General features: G+C 48.0%; 1 protein-coding gene across 3 annotated transcripts in view; it reads right to left on the bottom strand.

The window, feature by feature from the left end:
* Positions 1-10,787, bottom strand: part of LOC141178590 (uncharacterized) — a 37,073-nt gene extending 26,286 nt beyond the window's left edge. The window contains exons 1-3 of one of the 3 annotated variants that reach the window (XM_073660470.1): positions 10,701-10,787; positions 8,227-8,502; positions 906-1,208 (exon numbers count right to left, since the gene is read on the bottom strand). The gene's annotated coding sequence lies outside the window, so the exon portion shown is untranslated. The remainder of the gene's footprint in view (positions 1-905; positions 1,209-8,226; positions 8,503-10,700) is intronic. The other 2 variants (XM_073660472.1, XM_073660471.1) reach the window with 2 other exon arrangements.
* Positions 10,788-13,422: the final 2,635 nt, after the last annotated feature.

The raw sequence follows: 13,422 nt of genomic DNA, 5'->3' as shown, positions 1-13,422 counted from the left end.
CTTCTCTGAACTTGCTCCAGTTTGTCTATGTCTTTTTTAAAATGTGGTGCCCAAAACTGTACACAGTATTCCAGATGAGGTCTGACCAAAGAGGAGTAAAGACCGATAATGACTTCACGTGATCTAGACTGTATGCTTCTGTTAATACATCCCAGAATTGTATTTGCCTTTTTTGCTGCTGCATCACACTGTTGACTCATGTTCAGTCTATGATCTATTAGTATACCTAAGTCTTTTTCACATGTACTGTTGCTTAGCTCTATTCCTCCCATTCTGTATATGCTTTTTTCATTTTTATTGCCCAGATGTAGTACTTTGCATTTTTCCCTGTTAAAAAACATTCTGGTTGCTGCCCACTGCTCCAGTTTATTTAGGTCTTTTTGAATCCTCTCTCTCTCTTCTCTAGTATTAGCTATCCCTCCTAGCTTTGTGTCATCAGCAAATTTAATCAGTTTACCCTCAATTCCTTGATCTAAATCATTGATAAAGATGTTGAACAATACAGGTCCCAGGACAGAGCCCTGTGGTACCCCACTTGAGACATTCATCCAGCTGGATGTGAAGCCATTTACAACCACCCTTTGAGTCCGATCACTAAGCCAGTTATGAATCCACCTAACAGTTTCCTGGTCCATTGCATACTTGGTCATTTTTTCAATAAGGATGGTGTGAGATACTTTGTCAAATGCTTTGCTGAAGTCAAGATATACTATATCTACAGCATTTCCCTGATCCACCCAGTCAGTGATTCTGTCATAGAAGGAAATTAAGTTAGTCTGACATGACTTGTTAGTTACAAACCCATGCTGACTCTGGTTAATCACTTCATTCTTATCCATGTACTTACATACATGTTGTTTAATAATTTGTTCAAAGATCTTTCCTGGTATAGAAGTCAGACTCACCGGCCTATAGTTCCCTGGGTCCACCTTCTTCCCCTTTTTGAAGATAGGAACAACATTTGCTCTTCTCCAGTCTTCTGGGACTTCTCCTGTTCTCCAAGAATTTTCAAAGATTATGGAGAGTGGTTCTAAAATTTCTTCTACGATCTCCTTCAGTACTCTGGGGTGTAATTCATCTGGACCTGGAGACTTGAACTCATTTATGTTAGCTAAATATTCCCTCACAATCTCTCTGTTTACAGATAACTTGGATTCTTCTATTCCTTTAAAAGGACAGTGAAGATCAGTTGATGTTACATTTTCTTTCTGAGAGAAAACAGATGCAAAATAGGAATTAAAAAGTTCGGCCTTCTCAACATCCTCTCTTACCATTTCTCCATTTTCATCCTGTAAAAATCCTATAAATGTCTTGCCTATTCCTGATCTAAGAGTCTAGACTTTTAGCTGAGAAAAGCCTTAGTTACTTACCGGTAACGGGATTTTTCGGAGCCCATGACAGCACCACGAGAGAGAGGATCCGCCCATCAAGGACAGGAAACCTACAGGTTAAAAAGGGCGGCACCTCTCTCTCGCCTCAGTTTAGTTAACAGAGCATGAGAGGACCGCCAAGGTTAGTTACAATAAACACATCATTACATTAAGTACATTACTTTCACCAACTTCTCCCAAAGGTGCACAAAACAAAGGAAAGCCAACTCTACGGGAGTGCAAAACACCAGTGAAGGGAGGGAATATACGGGTGCTGTCATGGGCTCCGAAAAATCCCGTTACCGGTAAGTAACTAAGGCTTTATTCGTTCTCCCATGACAGCACCACGAGAGAATTACAGAGACGAAAGGAAATTAGGGAGGGATCACCGCTTGAAGCACCCTTCTCCCAAAGGTGAGATCAGCAGAGACACCCAGGTCCAATCTATAATGCCTATAAAAGGTAGAAGGAGAAGACCAAGTGGCAGCCTTACATATCTCTTCGATGGAAAGCCCCGTTTTCTCCGCCCAGGAGGTTGCTATCGCTCTGGTGGAATGAGCTCTCAACCCCTCCGGAACCTCCTTATTCCCTGAGGAGTAGGCGAGGGATATGGCCTCTCTAATCCATCTTGCAATCGTAGACTTTGAGGCCTTACAACCCTTTCTAGCCCCCTGATGGCATATAAATAGGGAATTATCCTTCCTAAAACTGCGTGAAATCTGTAGGTATTTGAGTACGCACCTCCTCACGTCTAAAGTGTGTAGCCTCTCCTCTTTTTGATTTTTGGGGGGAAAGCAAAAGGTTGGGAGAACTACCTCCTGAGTTCTATGGAACCGAGTGACTACTTTTGGAAGAAAGGCTGGGTCAGGTTTTAATACAATCCTATCATCCAGAATCTGAGTAAATGGCGGACATATGGAAAGAGCCTGTATGTCACTCACTCTTCTGGCTGAAGTCAGGGCCACTAACAGGGCTGTTTTTAGGAGAATAATTTTTGGGGAGGCTAAATCTAGGGGCTCGAAGGGAGGATTAGTTAAGGCCTCTAGGACCAAATTCAAATCCCAGGGAGAGGATTTTGCTTTGATAATGGGTCTACACCTAAAGGAAGCTTTTATAAATCGTGCTATCCAATAATTAGCTGCAATATCGGAAGAAAACAAAGCTCCCAAAGCCGACACCTGTACTTTTAAGGTACTAGTGGTAAGCCCCAATTCTAAGCCCCGCTGCAGAAACTCTAGTATTTTCCCAATAGGGGGCCCCTCCTCTGATTTAAATTCAGTAAATGATAAAAACTTCCTCCAGGTCCTAGCATAAATGCGGGTGGTAACGGGTTTTCTGCTAGACAAGAGAGTATTTACTACATTTGCGGGGAATCCCTTGTTGGTTAACAGCACCCTCTCAAATTCCACGCCGTCAAATGGAGACTCGAGGCTGGAGTATGGGAAACCGGACCCTGTGTGAGAAGGTCTGGAATCTCCGGAAGGATCCAGGGATCTGATATGGATATTTTTCGGAGACAAGGGAACCACGGTCTTTTGGGCCAAAAGGGGCATATGAGTATTACTCTGGCCCTGTCTGCCCTGATCTTCCTTATAACTGCTGGAAGCAGGATCATGGGAGGAAATGCATATGTCAGAGGGAATTTCCAGGGAACCATAAAGGCGTCCACTGTCAGGGGTTCTTCTCTGGGGTCTAGGGAACAGAATGTTGTCACCTTCCGGTTGCATTTCGTCGCAAATAAGTCCACTGTCGGAAGACCCCACATTGCCACAATTCTGGAGAAGATTTGAGGATTCAAGGACCATTCTCCCTCTTTTATGGAAATACGGCTTAGGAAATCCGCTGTGACGTTTTCTTTCCCTTTTAGATGAATAGCCGAAAGGGAGAGACAATGATATTCAGCCTTCTGAAAAAGTCTGTCCGCTACCCTCATTAAGTCTCTTGAGCGGGTTCCCCCTTGGTGATTTATATAAGCTACCGAGACTTGATTGTCCGAGAGAGTATACGGACATGCTGGCCCTGTAAGGAACTTGTTGAACGCATAATCCACCGCCAAAAGCTCCTTAACATTTGATGACAACTGTATCTCACTCCTTGACCAGGTCCCCTGAACTAAGTTCCCATTGAAGTGAGCTCCCCAACCTGCAGCACTCGCATCTGTAGTTAAGACTGCCATCGGCTTACACTCCCAGGGGACCCCCCTAGAAAGATTATCGTGTCATAACCACCAATGAAGGGAATGTATGGCCCGAGGACACAGGGTAAACTCACGGTCTAAATGTCCTTCTAGGACTGAGTTGTTATACAATACATCCCACTGAAGAGCCCTTGAATGAAATTGTGACCAACGAACTGCGGAAAAACTCGAGGTTAAGGTCTCTAATAACGACATGGCTTTACGGAGTGACATAGAGGGTTTATCCATACACTGTCTTACCAAACCCTGGATTCTTTTGATTTTTTCTTCAGATAAATAACATAACCGTTTTTTAGAATCTAACATGACCCCCAGATACTGCTGAGCTTTGAGTGGAGTTAATCTAGATTTTTCCAAATTTAGAAACCACCCCAAGCCCTCCAAGACAGACATGGTCACCCGAAGGTGGGCCTCGCATTGAACAACAGAGTTTCCAACTATCAGGAGATCATCTAGGTAAGGGATTATTAGAATGTCTCTTTCTCTTATATGGGCCATAACGTCTGCCATTAATTTGGTGAAAATTCGCGGGGCTATTGCTAACCCAAAGGGAAGTGAAGTGTTTAACCACCCCCTCAATTTCAATGGCCAGCCTCAGGTATTTCTGATAGTAACTATGAATGGGAATATGGTAATGCGCATCCTTGAGATCGAGAACTACCATATAACAGTGGGGAAAAAGCAACTTTATTACTGTTTTCAAGGATTCCATTTTGAAAGTGTCTACTTTAAGGAAGCTATTTAAGGATTTTAGATTTATAATTGTCCTGAAACTCCCATCCGGTTTTGGGACCAAGAAGAGCGGGGAGTAGAATCCGAGACCCTTTTCTGAATCCGGAACCTCAATCAGGACGTTTTTCCTTATTAAGACTTGAATTTCCGATACGAGGGCAGTCTGGCGTTCTGGGGAGGAACTAGAGGGAACAATCATGAATCTCTTGTGAGGAAAAGCTTGAAACTGAAATTTTAGATCATATTTAATCAGGCTCAAAATCCAATTACTATGAGAAATCTGTTCCCAAGCTGGGGAAAATAATGACAATCTCCCTCCCACCTGGGCTGATTGTGCATTCCCTGGCTTCTGCTGATTTTTTGGAGATGAACCAAAGAGAAGGCCTCTACCTTTTCGACCTCTTTCTTCGGACTTGTCCGGTTCCCTGAACAATCTTCTTCGGATGAATTTTCTTTTCCGAAACGATCTCTTAAAGGAGGGTAGAGGTACTGATGGAAAACACTTCTTAGGATCTCCGGCCTTCTCCAATAATTCGTCCATAGTCTGGCCAAAGAGATATTCCCCTTCGCAAGGGATTGCACACAGCCTGGACTTTGTCTGTACATCCCCAAGCCAGCATTTAATCCATAGCGCTTGTCGAGCCGCATTTGACAGAGCTGATGACTTTGCTGCGAATCTGACTAAGTCCGCAGACGCATCAGCAAGAAAGGCCGCTGCACCCTGAATCAGTGGAAGGGAAGAAATAATCTCCTTCCTAGAGACACCATCCCTTAGCTGACTGTTTAACTGTTCCAGCCAAACCATCAGGGCTCTAGATGTGCAGGTGGCTGCTACTGCTGGTCTCAGTGCTCCTGCAGCTGTCTCCCATGCACCTTTTAAGCAGGTATCGGCTCGTCTGTCCAGGGGGTCTTTTAATGCTCCCATGTCATCAAACGGGAGGGAAGTCTTTTTTGCCGCTTTAGCGACAGCAACGTCCAGCTTTGGTGCTTTTGACCAAGAGGAACATATGGCATCCTCAAATGGGTACCTCCTCTTGAAAGATGGAGGAACACTGCCCTTCCTGTCGGGTTTTTTCCACTCTCTATCATTGAGGTCTTTTACTCTTGTATTCACGGGAAAACGTTTTCTCTTTTTCTGACCTAATCCACCAAACATTAAGTCCTCCACAGACTTTTCTGCCCTCATGTTTACAATGCCCATGGTAGACCGGACAGCTTTTACCAAGGCATCAACCTCCTGCAGAGGAAAACACTGTCTATCCGATTCACTATCAGAAGAAGAGAGAGCGGAGGAGGAAATGTCAGATATCTGGACCCGGCTCAGGTTCCCGAGAAATATGAGTAGATTCTGAGCCTTGCAAAGCCTTGCCTATTTCCTCTCTAATTAAAGTCTTTAGGTCCAGGGACAACCCAGGGGTTTCCTCCGCCATTACTTTGTTAATACACAGCTGGCACAATTTCTTATTATATGCATCTGGGAGCGGATTGCTGCATAAGGCACATTCTTTATGTTTCGTTTTAGCTGAACATTTCTTGCTCTGAAAGAGTTTATAGAAAGAAAAAAGGAGGAGGAAACTATTAGTAGAACTTCCACGAAGATTCCACTTACCCCACAGAATATCTGGTACCGTAGAAGCAGAAGAATCCATCATAAAAGGCGGGGAATCACGCTGAACCGGACTATTTTTTCTGCTCTTAGTGGTGAACGACTAGACCCAGACCGGGAATAACGTTGCACCACCAGTTGTGAGGGCTCCCCAGAGGGCTGCTCCTGCAGCAGCTGCTTTTGCTGAGGTGAAAGCTGCTCCTATGAATCTCCCATGTCTACCAAGGTAACAATGGGCTGGGAAGCACCTTTGTATGTTGCCAGGACTCTTTTATACTGGCCATGCCAGGTACCATGTGTGGGTTTTTTTCTTTTTTAGAACCCAGGAGGGAGTCAATTGTTCCCACGTGGTTCCCCCCCCCAGGTGGGCTCACCGCCGCCTGCCCAGCTGACGTTGTCCTCCTCGTGGCTTCGGCGTCCTCATGCTCGCGCGCACTTCCTGGTTGCGCGCGTGAGCTCCGCCCACTTCCGGTGACGTCCCCGACGCACCGGAAATACGTCACAGGGCCGCGCCTGTCACATGCCCCGCCGGCGCGGCCCGGATCTCCTGCCTCGTACTGCCTGCCGCAACGCACATGGAGGTGCCCCAATGAGCCCTGCCGTGGCGTCTCCAGAGGCCCAGGACAGACAGCTCCATCCAACGCCCTGTGGCTCCCTCTGGGGCAAGAGACCATCTTCTGCAGGTAAGCCTGCGAGGTCTCCCATCATGGACAGGAAACCTAAACTGAGGCGAGAGAGAGGTGCCGTCCTTTTTAACCCGTAGGTTTCCTGTTCTTGATGGGCAGATCCTCTCTCTCGTGGTGCTGTCATGGGAGAACGAATAAAATGTGTCCTACTGTAAATCACTTAAACATGAGCCATGTATGAGGGAGTCGGAGTCATGAAGTCGGAGACGGTGTCATGGAAATTTAGGAGTAGGAGTCAAAGGTTTGGCTTACCGACTCCACAGCCCTGGCTCCCATCCCGTACTTTCTTGATTGGTACATCAAGGAAAGGCAACTGGTAATAATTAAACTCTGATATAAATCTAAGGGCCACTCTATGGATATTGAGTTCCCTGACAAATTAAAGAAATTGTTCACTCGTCCTTGACCAGATGATAAAAATGTTGTCAATATATCTATATCATACCCCAATATATGGTTGCCACTACTTATAATCATCACTGAGTATTTTGGTTTCCTCCCACCAGCCCAGGAATAGATTAGCAGATGAGGGGGTACAGGGGCTCCCCATCGCAGTACCCCTGAGCTCGTTTAAGTACTTCCTGTCAAAAAGTAAGACGTTATGAGTAAGAATGAATTTTAGAAGATCCTCCATGAAGTCATTATGTCTACTACACTCTATTGATATCGATTTCAATAAACATCTTACGCCACTGATATCATCCTCATGCGATATATTACTGTACAAAGCCTCGATATCTAGTAAGGCCTGCTCCCCTACATGCATGTATACATGCTCGAGGGTATATGTAGGGGAGCAGGCAGAGGGAAAACCAACTCCAGAGGGATTATTCCAACTGTAAAACCTCAGGACTTATTCCAACTGCAGGACCTCAGGCGGTACTGTGGGAACATTATACTGTGTGGGGGCATCATCCATACTGCATAAGGGGCATAATGGGGGCATTACACTGTGGGGGGCATCATACATACTGCATAAGGGGCATAATGGGGGCATTACACTGTGTGGGGGCATCATACATACTGCATAAGGGGCATAATGGGGGCATCATACATACTGCATAAGGGGCATAATGGGGGCATTACACTGTGTGGGGGCATCATACATACTGCATAAGGGGCATAATGGGGGCATTACACTGTGTGGGGGCATCATACATACTGCATAAGGGGCATAATGGGCGCATTACACTGTGTGGGGGCATCATACATACTGCATAAGGGGCATAATGGGGGCATTACACTGTGTGGGGGCATCATACATACTGCATAAGGGGCATAATGGGGGCATTATACTGTGTGGGGCATCAAAAATACTGCATAAGGGGCATAATGGAGGTATTACAATGTGTGGGGCATCATACAGTGGTGGTCAAAAGTATTGGCACCCCTGCAATTCTGTCAGATAATACTCAGTTTCTTTCTGATAAAGGTTGCAATCACAAATTCTTTGGTATTATTATCTTCATTTATTTTGTCTTCAATGAAAAAATACTAAAAAGAATTGTCTTAAAGCCAAATTGGATATAATTCCACACCAAACCTAAAAAAGGGGGTGGACAAAAGTATTGGCACTGTTTGAAAAATCATGTGATGCTTCTCTAATTCGAGTAATTAACAGCACCTGTAACTTACCTGTGGCACCTAACAGGTGTTGGCAATAACTAAATCAGCCAGTTAACATGGATTAAAGTTGACTCAACCTCTGTCCTGTGTCCTTGTGTGTACCACATTGAGCATGGAGAAAAGAAAGAAGACCAAAGAACTGTCTGAGGACTTGAGAAACCAAATTGTGAGGAAGCATGAGCAATCTCAAGGCTACAAGTCCATCTCCAAAGACCTGAATGTTCCTGTGTCTTCCGTGCAGTGTCTTCAAGAAGTTTAAAGCCCATGGTACTGTAGCTAACCTCCCTAGATGTGGACAGAAAAGAAAAATTGATGAGAGATTTCAACGCAAGATTGTGCGGATGGTGGATAAAGAACCTCGACTAACATCCAAACAAGTTCAAGTTGCCCTGCAGTTCGAGGGTACAACAGTATCAACCCGTACTATCCGTCGGCGTCTGAATGAAAAGGGACTGTATGGTAGGATACCCAGGAAGACCCCACTTCTTACCCCGAGACATAAAAAAGCCAGGCTGGAGTTTGCCAAAACTTACCTGAGAAAGCCTAAAACGTTTTGGAAGAATGTTCTCTGGTCAGATGAGACAAAAGTAGAGCTTTTTGGGAAAAAGCATCAACATAGAGTGTACAGGGAAAAAAAAGAGGCATTCAAAGAAAAGAACACGGTCCCTACAGTCAAACATGGCGGAGGTTCCCTGATGTTTTGGGGTTGCTTTGCTGCCTCTGGCACTGGACTGCTTGACCGTGTGCATGGCATTATAAAGTCTGAAGACTACCAACAAATTTTGCAGCATAATGTAGGGCCCAGTGTGAGAAAGCTGGGTCTCCCTCAGAGGTGATGGGTCTCTCTCAGAGGTCATGGGTCTTCCAGCAGGACAATGACCCAAAACACACTTCCAAAAGCACTATAAAATGGTTTGAGAGAAAGCACTGGAGACTTCTAAGGTGGCCAGCAATGAGTCCAGACCTGAATCCCATAGAACACCTGTGGAGAGATCTCAAAATGGCAGTTTGGAGAAGGCACCTTTCAAAATTTCAGGGACCTGGAGCAGTTTGCCAAAGAAGAATTGTCTACAATTCCAGCAGAGCATTGTAAGAAACTCATTGATGGTTACAGGAAGTGGTTGTTCGCAGTTATTTTGGCTAAAGGTTGTGCAACCAAGTATTAGGCTGAGGGTGCCAATACTTTTGTCTGGCCCAATTTTGGAGTTTTGTGTGAAATGATCAATGATTTGATTTTTGCTTCATTCTCTTTTGTGTTTTTTCATTGAAGACAAATTAAATGAAGATAATAATACCAAAGAATTTGTGATTGCAATCATTTTCAGGAAGAAATTGAGTATTATCTGACAGAATTGCAGGGGTGCCAATACTTTTGGCCACCACTGTACATACTGCATAAGGGGCATAATGGGGGCATTACACTGTGTGGGGGCATCATACATACTGCATAAGGGGCATAATGGGGGCATTACACTGTGGGGCATCATACATACTGCATAAGGGGTATAATGGGGGCATTACACTGTGTGGGGGCATCATCCATCCTGCATAAGGGGCATAATGGGGGCATCATACATCCTGTATAAGGGGCATAATGGGGGCATTACACTGTGTGTGGAGCATCATACATACTGCATAAGGGGCATAATGGGGGGCATTACACTGTGTGGGGGCATCATACATCCTGCATAAGGGGCATAATGGGGGCATTACACTGTGGGGGGCATCATACATCCTGCATAAGGGGCATAATGGGGGCATTATACTGTGGGGGGCATCATACATCCAGCATAGGGGCATAATGGGGGCATTACACTGTGTGGGGGCATCATACATCCTGCATAGGGGCATAATGGGGGCATTACACTGTGTGGGGCATCATACATACTGTATAAGGGGCATAATGGGGGCATTACACTGTGGGGGGCATCATACATCCTGCATAAGGGGCATAATGGGGGCATTACACTGTGGGGGGGCATCATACATCCTGCATAAGGGGCATAATGGGGGCATTACACTGTGTGGGGGCATCATACATCCTGCATAAGGGGCATAATGGGGACATTACACTGTGTGGGGGCATCATACATACTGCATAAGGGGCATAATGGGGGCATTACACTGTGTGGGGGCATCATACATAGTGCATAAGGGGCATAATGAGGGCATTACACTGTGGGGGGCATCATACATCCTGCATAAGGGGCATAATGGGGGCATTACACTGTGGGGGGCATCATACATCCTGCATAAGGGGCATAATGGGGGCATTACACTGTGGGGCCAGTAAAGGGGTCCTGTACTATGAGAACAATACGTTTCCTCCCTTCCTGTCTCCATAGTTGGGTCGTATGTATCTATTACAGGAAACAGAACAAAAACCTTATGATTCTTATAAAGGGGCAACACTAGACCCCAAAAGAGTCTCCGTGCTGAAGGGGCTAATGCCCCCCGCGCCCAGTAATGGGGTCTCCACATACCTCCACCTGCAGAGCCGCCACCACATATATGGCTGCTCTGTGCGCACAGGAGCTGTGATGAGGTCACAGGAGGGGAGGAGTCAGGGGTCACATGATCAGGGGCCTCAGTGGAAGCAGGACTCTGCTGTGCTGGTTGTCATGGTGCTGGATGAGCTGAAGTTTATGTGTGGGGTCAGGAGGGGTTTACAGTGTGGATGTAGCAGAGCCGCGTGTGTACGAGGTGTACGGAGCGGAGCCGTGTGTGTACGAGGTGTACGGAGCGGAGCCGCGCGTGTACGGAGCGAAGCCGCGTGTGTACGAGGTGTACGGAGCAGAGCCGCGTGTGTACGAGGTGTACGGAGCGGAGCCGTGTGTGTACGAGGTGTACGGAGCGGAGCCACGTGTGTACGAGGTGTACGGAGCAGAGCCGCGTGTGTACGAGGTGTACGGAGCAGAGCCGCGTGTGTACGAGGTGTACGGAGCGGAGCCGCGTGTGTACGAGGTGTACGGAGCGGAGCCGCGTGTGTACGAGGTGTACGGAGCGGAGCCGCGTGTTTACGAGGTGTACGGAGCGGAGCCGTGTGCGTACGAGGTGTACGGAGCAGAGCCGTGTGCGTACGAGGTGTACGGAGCGGAGCCGCGCGTGTTTACGAGGTGTACGGAGCGGAGCGTCGTGTGTGTACGAGGTGTACGGAGCAGAGCCGCGCGTGTACGAGGTGTACGGAGCAGAGCCGCGCGTGTACGAGGTGTACGGAGCGGAGCCGCGCGTGTACGAGGTGTACGGAGCGGAGCCGCGCGTGTACGAGGTGTACGGAGCAGAGCCGCGCGTGTACGAGGTGTACGGAGCAGAGCCGCGCGTGTACGAGGTGTACGGAGCAGAGCCGCGCGTGTACGAGGTGTACGGAGCAGAGCCGCGCGTGTACGAGGTGTACGGAGCAGAGCCGCGCGTGTACGAGGTGTACGGAGCAGAGCCGCGCGTGTACGAGGTGTACGGAGCAGAGCCGCGCGTGTACGAGGTGTACGGAGCAGAGCCGCGCGTGTACGAGGTGTACGGAGCAGAGCCGCGCGAGTACGAGGTGTACGGTCGGAGCCGCGCGTGTACGAGGTGTACGGAGCGGAGCCGCGCAGGTACGAGGTGTACGGTCGGAGCCGCGCGTGTACGAGGTGTACGGAGCGGAGACACGCGTGTACGAGGTGTACGGAGCGGAGCCGCGTGTGTACGAGATGTACGGAGCAGAGCCGCGCGTGTACGTATCTGTGCGCTGTAAGGTGGCTTCCGGACAGGTCATGGATGGGAGGTATGTGTCCCCGAAGTACCAACCTTCGGTGATGTAGGACCCGGAGAAGCAGGCTCCAGCACACATAGTGCTGAGAGGGAGTTAATGGGCCCGGATTAAAGGGCCGGGTTTTACGAGCAGCTGAAAGAGCTGGGGGTGGGGGATGGTGGGTCAGCTGCTCACTTACCTTCAGTTCAGGTCTTGGAAGGCCTGATTTAAGACAGCTGTGCCTGTCTCAGTGTGCTGTGTGTTGTGCAAGGTGAGCAGATCTTGCATGTGCTGCTCAGAGTCTGCTGGAGGTAGAGAGAAGCACTACATTTAAACGGCTGAAGCCGTGCTGCATATGGACGGGTTATTTTGAGTTTTGTTCTATTATACCTTTTGTGCCAGAAAAAGGCTGTTATGTTTTGTTTTCCTGGTTGGTTTATGGACATTTTATAAACCACCAGTTTGTTTTTGAACCTGCGGACTGCATTCCTGTGTGAACCTGCGCCGGCCCGAGAGCTTATCTGTCACAGATTGGTGGAGAATGCGGGCACAAATCCCAAGGGGCAGTGTGACTGCTACAGGAAAACGTATATGTCCTGTGTGAAGGCCGCCAGCCAGCAAGGTTCGTCCGGCAACATGGAGGAGCTGATAAAGCAACTGGTGCAGGCGAATATACCTCAGCAGCAAGCTCAGCAGACCAACAACAGTTCCAGCTTCAACAGCAATAGATACAGCAGTGACCGCAGCAGGAACAGATGACGCTCCTGGCGTAGGCCCTCCGTATCGGAGAAGCCGCACCACCTCCAGGCCAAAGCGATGAGACCCAGGTGAGGAAAACCGTGAGAGGGGCGTTGCAAAAGATGACTCCGGGGGGTTGACGTCAAGGCGTTTCTGGCCGTGTTTGAGAGGGTGGCGGACCATGAGATACTACTACCAGAGCAGTGGGCGCCATATCTGATCGGGGAACCACAGAAGGCGTATTTTGATCTGGCACTGCAGGACTCTAAGGAGTATAGCAAGTTTAAGGCTGAGATCCTGGGGCGGCTGGGCATAACCCTGGCAGTCAGAGTACGAGTCCACCTCTGGGACTTCCACAGGGACAAAACTCCTTTGTCACAAATGTTTGATCTTCTGCACCTGGTACAAAAGTCGCTGCAGCCAGAGACTTGTTCCCCAGCCAGATGGTAGAGAGAGTGGTCATGGATCGTGGATCGGTTTGTCCACTCTGCCGAAGCCGATTCAGTCCTGTGTTGCCCAGGGAGATCCCCAAAATGCAGACATCCTGGTGGGCCTAGTAGAGAGGTACCGGGCAGTAGAGGGCTCCCTGGGTGGTCTAGCAGTGGTTATGTCACCTTTCTGGGGCTCCCAAAAGAAGGGGACTAAATCTTCACTGGGCGTTCGTCCAAAGTCCAAGAGGCAGATGAATCGCAGCTGGGGAATCAGTCCCAATCCATCCTCTGTTGGAGTTGTCATGCCCC

This window comes from Phyllobates terribilis, unplaced genomic scaffold, assembly GCF_046119375.1.
Source record: "Phyllobates terribilis strain yellow unplaced genomic scaffold, ASM4611937v1 Scaffold_29__1_contigs__length_15306474, whole genome shotgun sequence".
In the NCBI taxonomy this organism is placed as follows: Eukaryota; Metazoa; Chordata; class Amphibia; order Anura; family Dendrobatidae; genus Phyllobates; species Phyllobates terribilis.
This window is presented reverse-complemented; position numbering and strand designations above follow the sequence as displayed.